We start from the raw sequence: 24,960 nt of genomic DNA, 5'->3' as shown, positions 1-24,960 counted from the left end.
TTTATTTTTATAAAATAAATATATTGATGTAAAAGTTTTGTTGTTTTTATTGTAGTTTTGTGTATTTTTTTGTGGTTACATGATGATGTATACAAAATTTGACGATAAGTATTTATATGGGTACAGAATTTTGTGGGCTATTTCTGTGAATAAATACAAAGAAAAGCCAGAATGGAACGATTAGGATTTTGTCACATGTAAACCATCTACATATTTGTACTACTATAGGTTTGATAATTTTATAAGATATATATATAGTTCGGAAATTTGAGGTGGTCAGTTTCCAATATAAGATGTGTTGTATTTTCTTTTTTTTCTCGTAATCACAAAAAACATATTATAATGTGAAAGATAACATTAATGGTGTTGTCAACATCAAAGAGGGCGTTTTCGGTGTAATCTTAAATATCGAAGAAACTATAGCCTCTCATTGAAATCATCTTAGATGTTAAAATCTACCGATTATAATAATAGGGAGGAAAACATATAACCCAACTTTGATGAGAAATCGATATCTTAATTTTTCTTTTAAACATAAGTTAATCTAATTTTATTTGTGTAATATTTTAAATATACTTCTTCACATAATTAAGACAGTTGGAATTTGGGGGATTCCAATTAAAGCACACCCAAAAGAAATTAAAAAATGAAATTGTTATTTTGACAAAACAAAACACATGATACATAATAATTAAATAACTATTTGGGTTACATTTTTGACTTGATGAAACAACAAAGATTGCTTTATTATGACTAATTACTCTCACATGTCCAAAGTTCAAACAAAAGTAAAAAAAGAAAACTACTTTATCATATACGAATGAAATCCCTTAATTTTTCAAGGATGAAAAAGCTTAAAGTACAAATTGTACATTACATTTTGTACAATAATCCAATAAAAACATGTTACACATATAATTATAAATATTTCTCAAATTTTAAACATACGTATGTATACATTACACGTTTTTATCAGATTATTGTATGATAATGTGATACCACAAATTTAGGCTAGATTGGCTCTCGATACTGAAAGACCCATTTGGAAATGGGAAAGCAAAAGGTGATGAGTTGGAATTGGGGGTTGTTTGGAGGGATAGAAAGAGAAAGAAAGTGGGAAAGAAAATGTGAAAGGGAAACAGGGAATTGTGAAGAGTGAAGACATTGATTAAAGGGCATGTGGGAGATGGTTAAATAATGGGATCTCCTTGATCTACACAAGTTTGAGACTCTTTGATAAAAAGAGCAAAATATACTTAAAAAAAAAAAAAAAAAAAAAAAGAGGAAGATCTAATATGGTCTTTGAGTTCCAGTCCTCATGACCCTAATAGTGAATGTCACGAAAGCTCTTACTTGATTGATAGTTCTAGAGTCTCGGTCCCCATATCCCCTACTAGATATAGTCATTAGAGCTTACTTGGTTGGTAGTTCCAAGATTCCAAAGATTAGTTAAAGTACGCATAACTAATCCTTAGAACCCTGGAACTATTGACTAATAGAATTTTATATTTGCTCTTTGCTATATAGAGTATTTTAAAAATACTTACAATAATAAAATGTACGCCTTTGTTTTGTTATTTTTCTCTCTTCTATTTCTATCCTACCCAAAATATATTTGTTTCCCTATCTCAAAATCAAGGCCCCTTTGGTACATAATTTTTCCACCTTATTCTCTATCCTATCCAAAATACAAATTTTTCCTTATTCTCAAATATTATTCTATTTATTCAATGTCTTTTTAACCCTCTAGGTTGTTAATTTAACTACAACACCCCCAAAAAATTTAGAAATAACAAAAACACCCAGTGACTCACATTTAACCAAATCTTCGGCCACCACCGTCGGAAGCTTGCCGGAATCTGATATAATGGCTCACTACCAATTGGATCTGGCCGAAAAAGGCTAGATCTTTGGCGATAACCAGTCGTCAACGACAGCCATATCTTTGGACGTCGTTGACAGCCAAATGCGGTCAGATCTGTTAATCTAGCATTTTTCGACCAAATCCATAATATATTTGGTCAGAAAAGGCCATATCGTGTGCACAATCGGGCAAATCTACGCTGGTCGCGTGTGCGATACGGCAGCCACCTCTTGCGTGGTGGCCGAAGTATCGATATTTAATGGGTGGATGGGGGTGTTTTTGTTAATTTTTAAAATTTTATTATAGGGGTGTTTAGTAAAAATAAACCTAGGTGATATTTTTGTTATATTTCAAATCCTACTTCGTAATAACCACCAAATTTTACTTTTTTGAAAATATTATTAAAAGTATTGAGAGTAATGAATCAAGTGCACCACCTCCTATTCATTCAAATTAAATATTAAGGTTCACTATTCTGATGCTTTATAATAGTTTTTATATTAAAAGTAAAGTTGAAAATAGATGTGTTCATGTGGTTATCTTAGAAAGATAATATGAATGTTTTGAGTTGAATAAAGTAGAATTGAGATTTTGAGAATATTGAAACAAATGTATTTTTGGGTTCTTAGTATATGTATGATATGATATGAGTTGAATATGATAGAAAAATAGTGGAACCAAGGGGTCCTAAAAGATTTTTTTAACCCCTATGTTTGTTAAATTAACTAAAAAACACCAACCGACAAATTAGTGTCGCACGCCATTACAAGGACTTCCGACCACCATCGACGACGTAGTGTGGTCGTCAACATTTAATGGGTAGGTGAGAGGTGTTTTTGTTAATTTTAAAACTTTTATTAAGGAGTGTTTAATTAAATTAACAAATGGCAGAAGATTAAAACATGAATCTTACACATGTTTCAGATTCAATCTTATCCTCGTAATAATAACTCAATTCAACTTTTTTAAAATACTACTCAAAAATAAAAAAAAAATATCCCATTTTTTTAATTTATTAGGAAGATTAAATCTCTAACTACTCCGATATTAACAGTAAATACAGTTATTGCAATTGCATCTACTTGGTAGCTAAAACTTAAAAGAGTATACTAGTCTTACAAAGAGGTATACAAGAGTCATATAAATAGTTAAATTTCAGCCCTTAAATTTATGATTGTCTCTTTCTCTTTTTTTTTTTTCTTTTTAGAGTTAGACTTTGACTCTTTATATATCTTTATACCTATTTGTAAGACTATACTATTTTAATTTAAAAATAAGCAGTCGTGTAGCTGTGGGTTCGATTGAGTTGTGTGAAAGTGTATGTGCGATTAACATGTGGTGCAGACAATTTAGAATGGTCGCAAGGGTTTAATTGTGGGGACCACATGTACAGTGTCATGTTTTGATGGACACCAAATTCTGTCAAGTAGTTGAATGCCCAATCACATCCAAAATTGTCGCGTGTGGTTTTATTTTATGATTTCTTTTTGTTGAGACATTCGTGAGCTGTTCACAAAAAGTTTTCGAGAATAAATTTTTATAAATATTTTTTTACTTTTATGAAAATTCAAGTAATTTGATTATACAAATGTCCTACCAAATTTTATTCTAAAACATCATATAATATTTTGTGCAATCCTATTTAATGTTTATACGAGATGTTAAATAATTTGATAAAGTATATATATTTTTTATTTTCTCTCTTAAAAATGCTAACAATTTCAAACATCTCCACATTAGTGTATATATATATATATTATATACAATATATTGATCCGAAATAAGAATTATTTATAGTTTCAAAATTTTGAAACTTAACTATTATTTCTCAAGGCTAAATTAATTTAAAAATCAACATCATATAATAAAAAATAAACATTTGAGATTATTTTAAAACACCAAAACACTAACATAGATAAAAATTTTTTCTTAGAAAAAAAAAAAGAATAATCAAATGTTTTTATGAAGATTATTTGATCAACTTTAGAATTATAATAAATTGTAATTATATAAAGTTTAATCTGTCAATTATTAGTAGCATGGTGTAAAACATGGTAATGGAATGAAAGTGGGGTTATCATGTTATAACATTGAATATACAGTTTTCAGATTGATATGGTAATCCAATTTACATATAATTCAAATCAATAATAAAGAATATGTTTTGTGAGAATATCTCACATGCTTCATATTATCATCCATCTCCTTTGTTTACACAATATTTTTCCTATAAATCTCTTAATTTGATATTATAATTTGAAAATACTCTCTGATATTAATATTTGAGAGAACACAAATAATTTTTTTAAGTGTTAACTTTAATTTCTTTTTTTTTTTTAAGTAGAGGTTTATAATTTTATTTTGAATGACTTGTAAAATAGAAATTGTTAAATTATGATTTAATTTGATGTCCATATTGTCTCCATTACCTTTTCATATGTGCTCTTCTCATTGAATAACTTACAACTAATCATCCTATTAATTTTCAATATTAAAAAGTGATATCTGGCATCATGAATTCTATTATCATATGGAAGAATATTGTACTAATGTTTTCTTGTGAACTTAGAACACATGTTAAAATATAATAATAATAGAAAATACTTGAAATGATAATTTTATCAAAATATTTCCTTAAATGAAAGTAAAAGCTTTTTGTATTTATTAATTTATTTTATTAATAGTTTATTTGATCTTGAAGGACCCATTAATAAAAGAAAAATAAAACTAAAATATTTAGACAAAATATGAAAATATTATATATCTCAAATTTAATTTGAAAGTGAAGTGATGTCATTTTAGGGTACAAATTATAGAGCACTTAATAATACACATAAGGTAATAACTTTGTTTAAATTAATAAAAAAAATTGAGTAATATATTCTCACAATATATATCTCAAATTTCATATTGTAAATTACATGTCATCATATTTGCATTGCTATATCCCTCCAAATTTTATTAAAAAAAAAAAAAAAAACCTTCATATTGAAGTGTGTTATATTATTTAACCTTAATTATCTAAAATTAGGAAATTTAAATAAACACATGACAATTTATTTAAATAAAATAAAATCATGATCTAATGAAAGAAACTATAATTCTTCAAAAATATATCCTATATATGGTGTAGTTAATTTTGTTAAGTTCTCCGACCCCGAAGTTGAGATTCTTTAACATAAATAACTTATTCATTTATAAATTATATTTAACTCATCAATATATATAATAAGGCATTCATTACATCAAGAAAGTCAAAATATAGATTTCTACTTACCAAAAATATAAATATATAGAATTTCTCAAGTTAAAAAAAATATATATTATATATATATAGTGTCCATTTAAGGGGAAAAAAAAAAAAGACAGTTGAGTAGTGTTAAATGCAATGGACTCACTCACAACTGTTCTCAGATATACCATTAAATACGAAACAAAACGGAACAATCCAATCCTCCAACGCCCTGCCCATCTTCTCCTCAGTTTCTTCTCTCAAACCTTATTATGCTTATCATCATTCTAACTTCTTCCCCAGAATCGGAATCTGAACAAACATCTCTTCATGGGTTTTCATTTTCACTCCTATCCAAGTCCAAGACCGGCAATAACGAGAACTGGGCATGGGTTTGTTTCTCGCTTCTTCCCCGAAGATCATCACGACAACAACAACAATAAAAATGATTCCTTCTTACAAAAAAATATCTTTATCTTCTTCTTCGTCTTCGATTAGAAGAACAACCTCTAGGTCTTGTTTACCAAAGCTCAATCGACGATTTCCATTTGCGCGAGTGTTGAAACAACTATTATGTGATTTCTTCCTTCATTTTGTTATTTTGATTTGTAATTTGTTATATTATTGATGTAATGATGTTTGATGATGCTTTGCTAATGACTTTTTATTCAGGAGTTTATGATTTGAATCCAAATTCTGGAATTTTGAATTATATGAACAGTAATATTGCTGATATCATCATGTTGATGTCAGCATGATGATGTCACTGGTTGAACCAGCTGGTTCAACCGGTTCAATTGATCAACCCAGGTTTTGTCCCGGGTCGGTTTTTAAAACATTGCTACAAACTCAACAACTTAATGCCCTTATGAATTAAGTTAAATTGTTATAAATTTAAGGGCTAATAACAATAATCTTCACGAGGTATTTGAGTAAAAAAAGAAAAATCTTCACAAGTTTGTAATAATAACAAAAAATTTCTTATAGTTATATTTAAGGTGTTAAAATAAACGATAATGAGAGCAATTAGGTAAATATAACGTTTCACGAACAACAAAGAAAGAAGTGTTATTTTTTAAGTTTGGGGAAATTTTTATATTTAATTAAACCTATAGGGTGGTCTAAATTAAACCTAAACTTAAAATTAAAGTAAACGAATATATATACACATTTACGTCATATACTTTATCACAAGATAAATTATCTTTACATATATAAATTGTTACTCCCTCCGTTTTTTTTTTAATTGTCGTTTTAAGAGTTTTTAAAATTTTCAAAATTAAAGTTGTTCTGCCTTGTCTTTTCTGCACCTTTCATCATGCCCTCTCTCTTTCCATTTTATCTTGTAATTTCTCTGCTTTTCGCCTCTGTCTCTCTTTAATCTTTTATCTTATCTTATTTCTTCCCCTCTTCTCCTCTCTTCCTTATTTTCCATCTCCACTTCTTCTTTCTCTAATCTGTCTCTGCTTCCATCTTTTCTCTCTTTTTCTTGTCTTCCTTCTCTATGTTCCTCTCTCCACTTATTTGAAGCACCCTGTCGTCTTTAATCTCCACCTTCACTTCCTCTTTCTTGAGCCCTGGAAGATCAGCCTTAAACTAGTGAGCTTTTGGGGTTTCCTTCCAGTCCACATGGGTGTTAACAAAAGTTGAAGTTTTTTCTTAAGAGAGTTGAGAGGAGAGTGACGATACAGATGATGGGAAAGGAAAGTCCTTGAATAAGTTACAGACAGCGCGGAAAGAGAGGATGTCTATGCGTGTGGCGAGGCGTTTAGCGATGGCGTTGAGGAGAAGTGCGGGGAGAGTGGACCAGTTTGGTTGAGTGGTGTCCATGGGAGAAAAAGATGAAGGAGAAATGCAGAATAAATGAAATGCAATAAGATAAAAATGTTAAAAATGTTATTTAAATAAACGGAAAAGTTTTCCACTTTCAAAGTCTCTCCCACTTGCAAAATCAGGAAAAAAAGTTGGTGGGAGAGAAAATTTTTTTTTTATTAAATCCTGTGCCCACACCTAAAACGACAATTAAAAAAAAAACCGGAGGGAGTATAATACAATTTGACTGAAGAAGTCAAAATAATACTGAATTACTGATTAACTAATTAAAACAAAGAATAATAATTTATATAAAATAATTCAGATTGATCTCAGATATTTTATTTAAATTGAATTAAATATTGTCATTGATTCTATAACAGTAAGAAGCTATCAGATGTCCTGTATTTGTATAGCACGTGAAATATTAATGGTAAATTTTTATTTTATTTTTTTGGCTTCTATCGAACAAATCCCTCATTAATCAGCCCAGGCAGGCATGGCCAGGCCCAGCTCAGGACTTTGCAATTCCCGATGTACGGACAAGATCGCGACTTACAACTAGCATACTTGAGTAACACGTGTTGTTGGTTTCATGGAAACTTCTTTCAGATCCACCGTAAAATAGTGGCACGGACATCAAGGACCGCTGGGACCCTTCATTCAATTCATGATCCCACTCAATCGAGCCCGTCAGATCTTGTTCTTCAATACGGTCTCAGCTCACACAACACTATTCTCTTTTTGACGCGCGTGTATGCCACAGCCAAAGCTTGTGGTCGGCAGCGGTAATTTTCACTTGGAAAAATAATTTTTAATTTTGTCAAGCATTATATAACACGAAACCATTAAAAAAATTTATGATCTGATGGGTTTTAATGAATAATTTTTTTTTTATAATATTATCACATTTATCTTCGAAATTTTAAATTAAAAATTTTATATCTAAATTTTAACTTAAACCCTAGACTTAAGTGTTGTAGGTGACTAAATAGTATTTTGGGTTAGGAGTACCAAAACTTGAAATAATTAAATTCTGTTCTTGTTTCTTATATGGTAGACAATACTTTTGATTGCATTTAAGTGCTATAATAAGACTATAATCTTAATTATATTAAATAGGGATAGACCCGATTTTCTATCCTATAGTACACAATAACAACATTAAATAAGAACACTAGATAGGTATGAATAAAGCCAATAAACTTGTCTTTATTAACTACCAAGGGGTATCCTAATGTTAAATAAATGGGGATCTCCCGTGATCTTACAAGTTTGAGCTCTCTTGATGATAAAAGAGCAAAAGATACTTAAAAAAAAAAAAAAAAAAAAAAGAGGAAGATCTAATATGGTCTTTTAAGTTCCAGTCCTCATGACCCTTAATAGTGAATGGTCACGAAAGCTCTTACTTGATTGATAGTTCTAGAGTCTCGGTCCCCATATCCCCTAATAGATATAGTCATTAGAGCTTACTTGGTTGGTAGTTCCAGGATTCCAAAGGATTAGTTAAAGTACGCATAAACTAATCCTTTAAAACCCTGGAACTATTGACTAATAGAATTTTATATTTGCTCTTTTGCTATATAGAGTATTTTATAAAATACTTACAATAATAAAAATGTACGCCTTTGTTTTGTTATTTTTCTCTCTCCTATTTCTATCCTACCCAAAATATATATTTGTTTCCTTATTCTCAAAATCTAAGGCCCCCTTTGGTAAACAATTTTTCCCTACCTTATTCTCTATCCTATCCAAAATACAAATTTATTTCCTTATTCTCAAAATATTATTCTATTTTATTCAATTCTTTTTAAACCCTCTAGGTTTGTTAATTTAACTAAACACTCCCCAAAAAAATTTAGAAATTAACAAAAACACCCCAGTGACTCACATTTGCCAAATTCTGGCCACCACCGTCGGAAGTTGGCCGGAATCTGATATAATGGCGCACTACTAGCTGGATCTGGCCGGTAGTATGCCGAGAGTGGATCTGACCGAAAAAGGCTAGATCTTTGGCCATAGCCAGTCGTCAACGACGGCCATATCTTTGGACGTCGTTGACAGCCAAATGCGGTCAGATCTAACTGTAGATCTAGCATTTTTCGATCAAATCCATGATAGATTTGGTCGGAAAAGGCCATATCGGTGCACGATCGGGCAAATCTAGCTGGTCGCGTGCTGATACGGCAGCCACCCTCTGGCGGTGGTGGCCAACTATCGATATTTAATGGGTGGGTGGGGGTGTTTTTGTTAATTTTTAAAATTTTATTATAGGGGTGTTTAGTAAATAAATAAACCTAGGTGATATTTTTGTTATATTTCAAATCCTACTTCGTAATAACCACTAAATTTTATTTTTTTTCAAAATATTATTCTAAAAAGTATTGAAGTAATGAATCAAGTGCACCCAATCCTATTCTATTCAAATTAAAATATTAAGGTTCACTATTCTGATGCTTTTTATAATAGTATTTTGGAAAAAGTAAAGTTGAGTTCAGTTGGGTTATCTTTACGAGAAAGATAATTATGAATGTTTTGAGTTGAATAAAGTAGAATTAGATTTTGAGAATATTGAAACAAATGTATTTTTGGGTTCTTAGTATATGATATGATATGATAGTTGAATATGATAAGGTAAAAATAGTGAACCAAAGGGGTCCTAAAGATTTTTTTAACCCCCTATGTTTGTTAAATTAACTAAAAAACCCCAACCGACAATATTTAGTAGTCGCACGCCATTACAAGGACTTCCGACCACCATCCGACAGTAGTGGTGGGCTGTCAACATTAATGGTAGGTGAGAGTGTTTTTGTAATTTTAAAACTTTTATTATAAGGAGTGTTAATTAAATTAACAAATGCAGAAGATTAAAACATAATCTTACTAAACAGTTTTCAGATTCAAATCATCCTCGTAATAAATAATCAATTCAACTTTTTTAAAATACTACTCAAAATAATAAAAAAATATCCCTTTTTTTTAATTTATTTAGGAATATTAAGATCTCTAACACTCGGATATTAACAGTAAATAAAGTTATTGAACTTGCATTCTACTTGGTAGCTAAAACTTAAAGAGTAATACTAGTCTTACAAAGAGGTATACAAAGAGTCATATAAATAGTTAAATTCAGCCCTTTAAATTTATGATTGTCTCTTTCTCTTTCTCTTTTTTCTTTTTTAAGAGTTAGAGACTCTTTATAGCTCTTATATATCTTTTGTAAGACTAGTACTTTTTAATTTAAAATAAGCAGTCGTGAGCTTGTGGGTTCGATGAGTGTGTGAAAGTGTATGTGCGATTAACATGTGGTGCAGACAATTTAGAATGGTCGCAAGGGTTTAATTTGTGGGGACCACATGTACAGGTGTCATGTTTTGATGACACCAAATTCTGTCTAAGTGGTTGAATGCCCAATCACATCCAAAATTGTCGGCGTGAGTTTATTTTTATGATTTCTTTTTGGTTGAGCATTCGTGAGCTGTTCACAAAAAGTTTTCGAGAATAAATTTTTATAAATATTTTTTTACTTTATCGAAAATTCAAGTAAATTTGTATACAAATGTCCTACCAAATTTTATTCTAAAACATCATATAATATTTGTGCAATATCCTATTTAATGTATTTATAAGAGATGTTAGAATAATTTAAGATAAAGTTATATATTTTTTATTTCTCTCTTAAAAATGCCTAACAATTCAAACATCTCCACACTTTAGTGGTATATATTATAATATATATATATACACACACATAATGTATCCGAAATAAGAATCATTTATTAGTTTTCAAAAATGTTGAAACGTTTAAACCAATTATTCTCAAGGGCGATAAAATTAAATTTTAAACTCAACTCATATAAATAACTAAATAAACATTTGGGATTATTTTTAAACACCACTTAACAAATAGATAAAAATAGTTTCTTAGAAAAAAAAAAGAATATCAAATGTTTTTATGAAGATTATTTGATCAACTTTAGAATTATAAATAAATTGTAATTATATAAAGTTTAATCTGTCAATTATTAGTAGCATTGTGTAAAACATGTAATGGAAAGAAGTGGGTATGCATGTTATAACATGAATAATAAAGTATTTCAGATTGATATGGGAATCCAATTAATTACATATAATTCAACTCAATAATAGAAGAATAATGTATTTGTGAAGAATCTCAACATGCTAATTATCATCCCATCTCCTTTGTTTACATCAAATTTTTCCATAAATCTCTAATTTGATATTATATTTGGAAAAATACTCTGATATTATATTTTGAAGCGAACTAAAAAATAATTTTTGTAAGTGTTAACTTTAATTTCTTTTTTTTTTTTTTAAGTAGAGGTTATTATAATTTTATTGAATGACTGTAAAATAGAAAATTGTTATAATTATGATTATTTGATGTCCATATTGGCTTCCATTACCTTTTCATTATGTGTCTTCTCATTGATAACTTACAACTAATCATCCTATTAATTTTCAAATATTTAAAAAGGGATATCTGGCATCATGAATTCTATATTCATATGGAAAGATATTGTGACTAATGTTTTCTTGGAACTTAGACACATGTTTAAATGATAAAATAATAATAGAAAATAATTTGAAATGAATAATTTATCAAAATATTTCCTTAAAGAAAGTAAAGCTTTTTGTATTTATTATTTTATTTTAATAAATATGTTATTTTGAGTCTTGAAGGACATTAATAAAAGAAAAATAAAACTTAAATATTTAGACAAAATTATGAAAATATATTTATATCTCAAATTTAATTGAAAGTGAAGTGGATGTCATTTTAGAGGTACAAATTATAGAGCACTTAATAATTACACAAAAGTAATAACTTGTTTAAATTAATAAAAAAAAAGAGTAATATATCATCACAATAATATCTCAAATTTCATATTGTAAATTACATGTCATCATATTTGACATTGTTATTCATCCCAAATTTTATTAAAAAAAAAAAAAAACCTATATTGAAGTGTGTTTATATTATTTAACACTTAATTATCTAAAATTAGGAAATTTAAATAAACACATGACAATTTATTATAAAAAATAAATCATGATCTAATGAAAGAAATATAAATCTTCAAAAATCATATCCATATATATGGTGTAGTTAATTTTGTTAAGTATCTCCGACCACGGCAGTTGAGATTCTTTTAACATAAATAACATTATTCATTTATAAATTATATTTAACTCATTATCAATTAATAATAAGGCATTCACAATCATAGAAAGTCAAAATATAGAATTTCTACTTACCAAAAATATAAATATATGAATTTCTCAAGTTAAAAAAAAAATATATATATATATATATAGTGTCCATTTAAGGGGAAAAAAAAAAAAAAAAAGACAGTTGGGTAGTGTTAAATGCAAAGTGTGCTCACTCACAACTGTTCTCAGATATACACATTAAAATAGCGAAACAAAACGGAACAATCCAATCCTCCAAACCCCATGCCATCTTCTCCTCCAGTTTTCTTCTTCTCAAACCTTATATGCTTATCATCATTCTTTAACTTCTTCCCCAGAATCGGAATCTGAACAACATTCTTCATGGGTTTCATTTCCATCCTAAATCGAAGTCAAGACGGCAATAACGAGAACTGGGGCATGGGTGTTTCTCGTCTTCTTCCCCGAAGATCATCACGACAACAACAACAATAAAAATGATTCCTTTCTTTACAAAAAAAATAATCTTTTACTTCTTCTTCGTCTTCGATTAGAAGAACAAACTCTAGTGTTTGTTTACCAAAGCCAATCGACGATTCCATTTGCGCTCTCTTTGTTTTTCTCACTCTTCTTCTCTTCACACTCTCCACTTTCGAGCCCTCTGTGAACACTCCCAATTCTATTACAACTCCACGGAGATTTTTATCTCAAAAATCTTCTCCTCAAACACATTTTCTTCTTTCTTGAAAATGCCCGGTTATTTTCATAACGATAAGCTCAAAAATGAAGCGACGTCGGATTGCTTTACAGGGATGGGTACTTTGTACAGGCGTGGGACTAGAGCCGTGAGTGATCTTGTTGTTGCTCATGTGATTGAAGATGTTAAAGAAGATGAATTTCGTTTGTTTTCAGACTTTTGCATCGCTCTGGCCTCACTGCGAGAGCTGATGTTGCTTTTCTCTTTCGTTCTTCGTCTTTGTTGTTAAAGTTAGTCCTGTAATGCGTGAAGAGAACGAATCGTTCTTGAAACTCATTCACATTACAAAGGATCGAATGCCACGAGTACTAAGCACTCGGCGCTGAGTTTTGATATAACTCAGTTTGTCAAAGCGGCGAAGAAAGAAATGGGGGAGCCTCTGTGGGGTAAGAAAATTCGAGGGAATTTTCTAACTCGGTGGAAGATAGTGATCAAGGTGAGTCAACTCGGCTCAATTATGGATCCATGGTTGGTTTTGAAGTAAGCGAGTTAGACCCCGAGAACTCACTCGCTGGGTTTCTAGATCACGTTCCAAGAGTTTGAGAAGATGGGCTTGTTACCCAATGCTACTCGGCCGAGTCAGGCGAAATTTTAAGCATATTGCTTTAATTGATGTGAAAAACATGGCCGTTGTCGGTGACCCACTCAGCCGAGTCAGGAATCGGAGTCCCGAGTCAGTTCATGTCACAATGAAGCAAGATACTAAGCACAGCAAACGAAATTCGACAAGGACCAGTCTCAACACCAGGCTAACTCGGCAATATAATGGGTGGGACTCGGGGAGTCGGAGACTTTCAATTGCGATGTTAACCGAAGTAGTGAGAGCCGCCATGCAACCAAGAGAAAGAACTCAGTGACCGAGTCAGGAATACTAAGTCAACTTGTGGGAAATGAGTACATACTAAAGAACATCGATTTGGTTACCTCAACTGAGTCAATCCCAGCAACGAGTTCACTCAGGGGTCAAGTTCAAGTCAAGTTTGGTGAGTTTTGGATTAATGCAACGTGGTAATAGTAATCATGATGTTGTGATTCTATATATTATGAAGCAAATATGTAATAGGGAAGAGATTTTTCTGTTTATACAAATTGTTAGAGTACAATTGAAAGAGAAATAGATAGAATTTTTATTTATTTTATTTTTTATAAAAAAATATATTGTGTAAAAGTGTTGTTGTTTTCATGTAGTTTTGTATTATTCTTTTTGGTTAAAATGAGATGTATACAAAATTGACGATAAGTATTTATATGGGTACAGAATTTTGTGGCTATTTCTGTGAATAAATACAAAGAAAAGCCAGAATGGAACGATTAGGATTTTGTCACATGTAAACCATCTACATATTTGTACTACTATAGGTTTGATAATTTTATAAGATATATATATAGTTCGGAAATTTGAGGTGGTCAGTTTCCAATATAAGATGTGTTGTATTTTCTTTTTTTTCTCGTAATCACAAAAAACATATTATAATGTGAAAGATAACATTAATGGTGTTGTCAACATCAAAGAGGGCGTTTTCGGTGTAATCTTAAATATCGAAGAAACTATAGCCTCTCATTGAAATCATCTTAGATGTTAAAATCTACCGATTATAATAATAGGGAGGAAAACATATAACCCAACTTTGATGAGAAATCGATATCTTAATTTTTCTTTTAAACATAAGTTAATCTAATTTTATTTGTGTAATATTTTAAATATACTTCTTCACATAATTAAGACAGTTGGAATTTGGGGGATTCCAATTAAAGCACACCCAAAAGAAATTAAAAAATGAAATTGTTATTTTGACAAAACAAAACACATGATACATAATAATTAAATAACTATTTGGGTTACATTTTTGACTTGATGAAACAACAAAGATTGCTTTATTATGACTAATTACTCTCACATGTCCAAAGTTCAAACAAAAGTAAAAAAAGAAAACTACTTTATCATATACGAATGAAATCCCTTAATTTTTCAAGGATGAAAAAGCTTAAAGTACAAATTGTACATTACATTTTGTACAATAATCCAATAAAAACATGTTACACATATAATTATAAATATTTCTCAAATTTTAAACATACGTATGTATACATTACACGTTTTTATCAGATTATTGTATGATAATGTGATACCACAAATTTAGGCTAGATTGGCTCTCGATACTGAAAGACCCATTTGGAAATGGGAAAGCAAAAGGTGAGGAGTTGGAATTGGGGGTTGTTTGGAGGGATAGAAAGAGAAAGAAAGTGGGAAAGAAAATGTGAAAGGGAAACAGGGAATTGTGAAGAGTGAAGACATTGATTAAAGGGCATGTGGGAGATGTAAGTTGTGAATCTTGCTCTCCGCGTAAACAGTGAATTTTTATGCTTTTAAAGCATTAAAAGCACTATGTCGTGTTGTTTACGCGCCTTTGGCTTAGCTTTAACTGCTTTAATTGCTTCTCGGCCAACCAAACACGCCCTTGTTCTAAACATTTCACATGCTACTTGATCATTTCACACCTAGTAATAAAATATGTACATTCTTCTGGTCTACAATTTGGTGATACTAATAATTAATTCATTTAAGTAATGGGAATAAACAATTAATGATAATTAGCCAAGGAAATTATAAATAATTATCAATATTATAAAATAAATCATTGATTTTTGTAGGACTTTAAACTAAATATGGTTATTTTATTACTTTTGTATTCGTTAGGGTTCAGTTCTTATATAAGACTTTTTTTTTTAATGTTTTTATTTATTTATTTTAATTTTTTATGAACATATGTGTTAAAGAAATGTGTAGAAACAAGAGTGAAGAGAATATATGATAAAATTCTAACCATAACATAAGTTTGTGGGTTCATACCATATTATATAATAACTACAGGGTTGGTTTATATTAAAATGTATAGCTAAAATTGCACTAAATCAAATAATATTTTAACGAAACAATAACCTGACATTCATGTTATAATAAACTTCCATTTAGGGTTTAATGAGAATGGAATTGTTAGTCCCAATACTGATATTTTTTCCAATTTAAAGAGGCTGACATATTAATAAACAACATTTAATTGACTTGTAATCTAATTGGAGTCTGTGGAGTATTCAATTTAGCATCAGGTGGGTTAGGTGAACTGGGAGGGAGTCTTCTTGTTGTTCTTCAAATTTAGGGTTTTGTACTTGAACCAATTAAAGGTTATATTGGATGCATTTATTATAATTTTATATGATAATTGTTTGGTTTATTATTTATTGTATGTTGTTCAGTTTGCAACATTTTTTAATGGGTATTCACTCTCATGTTAGCTTTCATTGAAATGTACAAACTACAATGACTTGTATTAACTTTATCATTACATCATGAATGTTTAAATTTAATGTTTTATTTAAAAAAAATCACAGAAGTAATTTTAAAAATTTGAAATAATTTTTATAGGGTAAGACTCGTTACATCCTCTAGCTAAGTTTATTTTAATAGATTCTTCCTCGTATGGTAAATATTTATTAATTGAGATGGCAATTAAGAATATAATATAACCATCCATGTAAGGTCAAGCAAAAACATCTAGTATTGAAAATTTAAAGTAATTAAGTTCCTCACCTGGCTAATATATATCTTTATCATGTCGTAATCAAATGCTAAAACAAATAGAAAAAGGTGGGACAATCTTCATTTTCAAATAATTCAATTTTAAATTCAATGAACCCATACTTATGCTACCAAGTTTATGTATGATTGGTTAACTACATCTGCGGGAAAATTAAAGCTTCAATTATTAGAGGGATTATCATCAATCAATTATATCTTTATAGATGAACCTAGGCTTTATGGGAGTAAACTATAAACCTAATACCTCTCATTTTGTGGTTGGATGATCAACCATTCAGTCATTGAGGTTTGTTATACTTAAGAGTCTTGTATTCGAGTAATTGAAGAGGCAATTATTAGATTTATCAAAAAAAAAAAAAAATTATAAACCTAACTATCTGATTGTTTCGCAAAAATAACTAAATTATATCTTTTCATTTAAATTAAAATTTGATGTTTAAAGAAACTACCATTTTTTATACAAAAATATTTCATGCAAATATTGTGTCTTAATAAGAAATATGATTAGGACATATAAATATAAAAGAAAAGAAATTGAGCCTTGGATGCTGATTCTAATAGGATAATTAGTGGTTTTCAAATGGCATCAAGCATTATAAAAGCCAAGCCAACTCACACCACCGACACTCGACAATTATAATGCTTTGTCACTTGTCCTCCTCACATTTCACGCAACAAAATTTACTAAAATTCTATCACATAATTAACCATCTCATTTTATTTTATTCTATTATCTTTTTTTTTTTTTTTTTTGTTTTTTTGTTGGTTAATATTTGAGAAGGAAGTTTAGAGGATATTATGTAAATTAACCACTCATAGGTGGTCTAGTGGTCAACTACGACTCTTGAAAATATTATTCAAAAGATCTTAAGTTCGATTCACTTGAATTATTAAATAAAGGTGATGATACGGACACCCTAGGTCCCCCCCCCCCCCCCCCCCAAAAAAAAAAAAAAAACCTTTAGAAGATATATAATATTTTCTAAAAATCATTTGAAACATAAGGATCTCTCATAAAGACAAATAAAATTAACAATAAATATACAGATCAAATTGTGATGTAGTACCCACATACAAAATCTCTTTTTCCTGTAGAAGATACCCTAAAACTCTAGAAGCATAATTTGAGTGGAAACAGCAGTGATTAATGTGTGAAATTAAGTGGAGAAAGAATAGAAAATTCTATACAAGGATTATGAAATTGACCTCAAAATTGGCTTTAGTGGAGTGAAATAGATAGGTAGCTAAGGCAAGGATTCAATCAAGAAAATTCTAAATTTTGTGAATGAACACAACCTCTTTATGTCCAAGCCTCTCCCTTCCCAAAATGACTCCCTCAAGATTTTTCAATGTGCCTCCAAATAATTCTTTAATTCCTTTCTATATCAAACAATTTGTATTTACATTCTATATCAAACAAACCTATATTCTTATATCACATTTCAAATTGTGAATGCATTCGTTTCATTTGAATGTTAAGAGCTAAAGTTCAACTCAACGATTTTTCAATATTTGATTATTAAGTCAAAGTCTTCCAAAAAAAGATGCTACCTTATTCAAGGCAAGGCAAATTCTATCATAATAGAAGACTTTAAGAACAGGATTTAAAACAATCCGTATTATATTAAAATGTTTTATTATATTCATAATACCTATTTAAAGTATTCTCTTCAAATACTGGTCCACTATTTGTGATATATTAGAAATATACCAATATCAATGGGTGCGTTTGGTTCCCTATTTCTATCCATATTCCTAATCCTATTCTCCAAATAATGTTTGGTACATTATTCCAGAAATATTACCCTATTTTTTAATTAATTTTAGACCCCATAAGGTTATTAATTTCATTAAATACCCCTAAAAAAGGTTTAAAAATTAACAAAAACACCCCCATCAACCCATACTTGCCAGATTATGACAACCACCGTCGGCGATAGCAGGAATCTGTACAACGGCCTACCTGTCGACCATAAATGGCTGGAAGTTCACTGATCTGGCCTTTTCCGACCAGATCCACCACGAATCTAGCCGGAAAAGGCCAGATCTTTGGCCATCGTTGACCGAAAATGACGGCCACATCTTTGGCCATCGCTGACGGCCAAAGATGGACTTCTTTTGACGTGTTCTGATCGTCGACGGCAACATTTGGCAGCGACGGCCAAAGATGGACTTCTTTTGACGTTTTTCGATCGTCGACGATAACATTTGACCGTAAATCTGGTCTTTGCCAGCCAGATCCATGGTGGATCTGACCCATTGTGAATCTGACCGGAAAATGCCATAACGATGTGTTACGGCACAGTTACAGCACAGATCTAACCGATCTGTGTCGTAACAAAATATTTTGGCCAGATTCCAACGGTGGTGGCCGGAATCTGACACTGCGGGTGGTGAGGGTGTTTTTGTCATTTTATATATTAGGGTCTTTAATTAAATTAGTAAACCTAAGGGTTTTTTCATAAATTTTTAAAGTTTACCTCGTAATACTCCCCTATCCAACAACCCAATATTATTCCCAAAATCTTATCCAAAATAATGAACCAAACGCACTCAATAACATTCAATACAGAATTCTTTCATGGAACATGACACTCCTAATTCTAATATAAAATTATTAGTACCTATTTTAGAATCAAGTAAGGTCGATTTGCTTAAAGAAGAATCACAAGCAACCCCATTTGTTAAAAAATAATAATGAACTCAATCCCCAGAAGGAAGAAACAACTTAAAACAAGAGAGTGCCAAAAAAGATTTAAAGCAAGATGTGGCGTGCTCTAAGCTCAGTTGACCAGAACTACACTAAAGTGGAGGGAACAAGGGGGAGCACGAGGCTTCGCCGAAAGCCTTTTTTTATTAAGTTGAAAGCCGCTCCTCCTCTTCCTCCTGCTGCTGCATGAGCATGAAGAAATTAATTAACTGTAATTAATACAAATTTAATAATGAGAGAGATGTAATGTCGTCTTCTCAACGGTGCAAATTAAAGTGGGAGTGAGAAAGTATTAAATATTTTATTTTTATATAATATATAGTTGGTTTTTAAATGCTTTACTTGATTTAATTTACTAATTAAACCATCACGTTCTTGTCGGATGATACAGGAATTTTGTGATTTCATTTAAAGAAACGATGCAATGCAAGGCTGTTTATGTGATGAAATGTTGAGATGTGATTGGTTTCAAAGATTGCTTTTGCCAGAATTTTATTAAACATCACAAATATATGATAATATTAGGATATTATTATTCCTTTTCAAATTTTAGGGTTAATTTTTTATTATTCTTTTGCTAAAGCATATACATTTGGTGGTTGATGGTGTCTATGCTAGTTTACGTGCATTTCAACTAATCCCTCGAGGTTCCTCGAGGTTTCGATATTAACGACTAAGCCAGTAGCTATCTCTATTAGCAACTAAAAGGAATTAAACTTAAGATCTCTTGAGTAATATATTCAAAAGTTTTTATTTGATCACTTGACTGTCTAAGGGTGGTTTTTGCCAAAGCATATTGTAGGTTATTATAGAAGAATAGTAATATACACATTATTAAAAAGAAAAAAATTGGGAAAAAAAATATAATAGTATTTATATATAAGGGTTTAGCACTTTCTAAATAAATTGAATGAGTTTAATACTAAGTGAATTTATATAGAGAAGAATAAAATAAACCCTTATATATAATTCTACAAAAAAAAATTATTCGAGTTGAAAGCGAAACGAAATCTTTTTTGTTTTCAGTGAAATATGATTGTATTCATGTTTTGTTTTCAGTGAATCTTTATATTTGAGGGTTAAATTAAAAATCATTAAATGAATAAGCAAATCCAATTTATTTAATAAGGTAGGTTTAAGTTAGCTGATAAACAAACACTAAAAAACAACAACGAAGCATCCATAACTCTATCCTTTCTTATATATATTTTAGTTTAAATAAGGAATATTGGATAGGCAGAGGCTTTTTACACAAATACAATCTAATATGATTCCAAACTTCATACTAAATGTTTAAGCATCTAATCAAAAGCATCTATATATATAATTAATTAATTTAATTTGGTCACTATCAAAATTAAATAGCATACGGTTGAATTAAATAATGAATAAAAGAAGCATTTATTCCTATAGGTAGGGTTAGGGTTTTTGACAAGAAATTGTTTATATCATGTGAACTCTTTGGGTCACTATATGCTTCATGTGAACACCTTTGTGAAAGTCCTGTGACACCTAATTAACTGCTAGCTCGTGTGTGTATATAGTCTATGATTCCAAAATGAACCAAATTTTAAGGGTCTGTCAAGTCAAATTTAACTCTTATAGATGGTACTTACTAATTTAATATAAAATTATTAGGATAAACTTTACTTGAATTTTGATAGCAAAAAGAGAAAAAGAAATTGAGTTTTGTATCGAAATTATAAGAACTTATCCAGCGTGGTACTTCAGAAAAATTATAAGAAATTGTTTACATCATGTGAACTCTTTGGGTCACTATATGCTTCATGTGAACACCTAATATTTGTGTAAATCATGTGACGCCCAATTAACTGCTAGCTCGTGTGTGTATATAGTCTGTAATCATAATGATAATTAATGGAGATAAGTAAGCATGATAATTGAAAATTGATTACTAAGTTTATTCTGTGTCGTGTGGCTATAATATTTTTGGAATATTATTCTATTCATTTCACATGTAATATTATTAACCGTCATTATTTTCAATTAATTCACGTAATATTTTCCCTAATTCGTGTGCTTCAAATCAGCACATTCCAGAGTGTGTGTGCACAATCAAAAGCTGTTAAATTAATTAAAAGAAAACTGGCGTTTAATTAATATAAATTAATAGCTATAGTATAGTGTTGCAAATTGTAATAAAATATTTAATTACTATAGCTTAACCAATGAAACAAAATAGTTGAACGGATTACCCTTTACCTACCATATAATAGTGTTGGGAGTTGGCAGTGATCCGTTTTTTAGAGTGGGATGTGGGATTATTATTTCAATACAGTATGTGTTTGGCGTTTTGTTAATATGATGGACCATCCCATTTTAGTGGTTACATCAGTTGCATCTCAGCCACAAAATTAGCTTACACTTATCTAAAACACCTACCACTTCATTTGATTATTCATTAAATTATAAATTGTGATAATCATAGATAACCTTTTTCTCTTATCATGATTAGTGCCTCTTTATACAACCTTTTCTTGTTTAACATAAAGTGTGTTTATTCTTAAACCCTTGCAGAATTTGTATAAAGTTTGATAATCAAAGGAGCCTTAACTAACAATTTGTGTATTTACCCAAATTCCAAAAATAAACAGTAGTTACTTATTTATGTGATCATTGTATACCTTTACAACCTAAGCTGGTTTCTTTTGTCAATTTATTCTACTTGTACATGCAGAAAATGTGTTTGATTTCTTCTTATTTCTTTTATGGCCAAATGAAATCATGAAATCATGTAGAACCATCGGATTCATACTTCTTCCACTATCAATGGGCCGGATCGTCAGTGACACCAAAGTATCACATTTTTTTTAGCATTGTGCCTATTGATGGTAGTAGCAATCACTGTTATTTTAGTTTTATTTTTAATTTATAAATAAATTATGAAATTATTTATTGAATAAATCAAATATTTATTTACGTTTATTTTGTACTTAAACAAATTATATAAGGGTACACCTTTTTTTTTTTTTTTTTTTTTTTTTTTTTTTTTTTATATCTCAAAATCAGCTTATAGACTAATGTGTTTCAAAAGCTACAAAATGAAACTTTTGGAATCCCTTTATAAATATGATTATTTTATAATCACCTTCAAATTTAATCAATTTTAGAAGCTGTTTACTAAACACTTTTATTGTTATTGCTTAAAAATTAACTGATTATTTCTTAAACTACAACACTCCTGACCACACACTTATATAGGTGCGTTTGGTTCGGATTTATATAAGATTATTATGGTAATCTTTGTATAATTTTCAATTGAAAGAGAAGTGATTTTCCAACCCTATTAATTTGTTCAATAGTCCCATCTTCAAAATAAAGAACGGTAGAATTGTAATAATAAAAATAAATAAAATAAAGGGAAGTGATTTCTGAACCCACTCATTTTGTCGTCCACACCCACTTTTTTTTTTTTTTTTTTTTTTAAATGAGAATGTAAATTTATGAATTAATTATGATGTTGTACATTTATGAGTTAGTAATGATTATGAAGACGGGAGTAACAATTTATGATAGGAAAGTTGCAGATAGAGAGTACAGAAGGAGAAGAAATTGTTGAAGGAGACACAAAGTATATATAATTTTTTTCTCCATAAAGTAGGTTCTTTCGCAGCACCCACTGAAAAAAAAAAAAAAAAAAAGTCAAATTGAAATTAGAGTTAGGACATAATTCTTAAAAGTTATTCGCTGAAGAAATTGTTGTGAATATTTTGAGTGTCTAACTCAAAACCCATTACTCTAGTTCGTTGTTAGTTTCCAGTAACAAGGATTCAGGAAATTGAGTATAAGAGTTTATACTAGTCTTTCAATATTTATTAAGTTTTGAGTTTTAAAAGAGTTTGAAATAAGGATTGATTAAAGAAAATAAATAACTAAAGGGAAACACAAATTCAAAATGGAAGATAGGGAGGAAGGAAGAAGAGACAGAGATTAAATGCAGAGAGAAATATGAATGTATTGATGATTTTTTCCTTGCTTTACATGTCAAGTATAAGTGTGTTTATATACAAAGTTGCAGATATTGTGGGATGTAGATTGCAGGTTTTAATTGATTTGCTTAACTGGTCTTCTGATTTTGGGGAGAGAAATCTGCACTTCTTGTTGAGGTAGTTTTGAGCTCACTCAACATCCCCCCACAAGCTGATGGTTGGAACAAACTGTTAACTTGGACCTCAACAAGTTGAAACGTGTAGACAAGAGACCTTTAGTGAAGATATTCACTGGCTAATTAGCTGAAGAGATAAAGTGAATAGAAAGTTGTCCTCATGCTAGTCGTTCTCGAATGAAATGATAGTCAATCTCAATGTGCTTGGTCCGAGCATGGAAAATTGGATTCGCCATGAGATATAATGCCGAGAGGTTGTCACACCAAAGCGTAGGTGGATGAGGAGGGAGAGTGTGGAGATCATGCAGGAGACATTCAATCCATATGAGTTCAGTGGTGGTGTCAACAAGGCACTTGTACTTGGCCTCTGTGCTTAAGCAAGCAACTGTGCGTTGTTTTTTGGAACACCAGGAGATAAGGTTGCAACCGAGAAAAACACAGTAACCACCAATGGATCGACAGTCATCACGGCCACCAACCCAACTAGCATAAAAAAAGGCGTGCAAAGTAGCTGATGGACTCAGAGTAAGTCGTAGGCCAAGGCAAGGAGTGTCAAATAGATAGAGTAAAATGCACTTGACAGATTGCCAGTGTAAAGTAGTAGGTGCATGGACTTCTATTCCAAGAAAATAATGGATAGGGCCCAAATCTTTGAAAGTGAGCTCTCATTGAAAGGATTGTAGTAGACTGGAAGATGGTGCTTTAGGGGATTTTGTGAGAATGATGTCTTCTACATATACAAGAATGATGATAATCTATTCAGTAGTGTGAAGGATGAATAGTGAGGAGTCTTCACTAGAAATTTTGAACCTTCGGCTTGTAAGATACAAATTGAGCTTTTGGTATCAAGCTCTATGAGATTGTTTGAGCTAGCTTGTAAAGTGATCGTCAGAGATGACACACATGATGGCACCTGTTGCGTCTATAAACCTTTGAGGTTGTACGATGTAGACTTCCTCATTCAGATGAACATGTAGAAAAGTGTTGGAAACATCAAGTTCGTGAATTAACCATCGTCATGAATAAGCTAGGGCTAGGACAATGCGAATGGTGACCGGTTTGGCCACTAGACTGAAAGTTTCTGTGTAGTCAATACCGTGGTGCCGATAGATACCTTTTGCTACCAGTCGGGCTTTGTATTGTTCGAGAAAGCTGTCAGCACAGAGTTTTATTTTGTACACCCATTTGCATCCTATTGGTTAAGCATGAGAGGGAGGAGGTATAAGGTTCCATGTCCCATTTTTTTTATCAAGGCTGTATATTTTGTAGCCATAGCATCATTCCAATTGTGGTCATGAGAAATGTGAGTGTAACATGTGGGCTCGGTGTACGGGTGAGCTGAGATTGTTAATGCTAAAGTATGTTGATTGATGAGAGTCTGGTGAGATATAGTACCATCTTTCAGCAGGTAACCATTGAGTGGGTAAGAGTACAGTGTTGGACGACCGTGGATGAGAGACGCTAAGGCAAAGACTGATTTGATTATGTGTGAGTTGATTATTAAGGCTATGAAGGGTCTGTATCCATTTGGGGTGATGCTAATGGTGGGGCTGAGAGAGAGTCACTTGGTGAGTGTGGAACTGGTGAAGTTGGCAGATCGACAATCAACCTTAGGAAATTGAAGAATCAGAGTTGGGGAAGTGTTTTCTACCGATTTTGATATAAAAT

General features: G+C 30.7%; 1 pseudogene; it reads left to right on the top strand.

Annotated features, from left to right (window-relative positions):
• Nucleotides 1–7,442: 7,442 nt before the first annotated feature.
• LOC116128223 lies at nucleotides 7,443–13,870 on the top strand (annotated as a pseudogene).
• Nucleotides 13,871–24,960: the final 11,090 nt, after the last annotated feature.

Source organism: Pistacia vera, unplaced genomic scaffold (assembly GCF_008641045.1).
Source record: "Pistacia vera cultivar Batoury unplaced genomic scaffold, PisVer_v2 Contig100, whole genome shotgun sequence".
NCBI classification, from domain to species: domain Eukaryota; kingdom Viridiplantae; phylum Streptophyta; class Magnoliopsida; order Sapindales; family Anacardiaceae; genus Pistacia; species Pistacia vera.
This window is presented reverse-complemented; position numbering and strand designations above follow the sequence as displayed.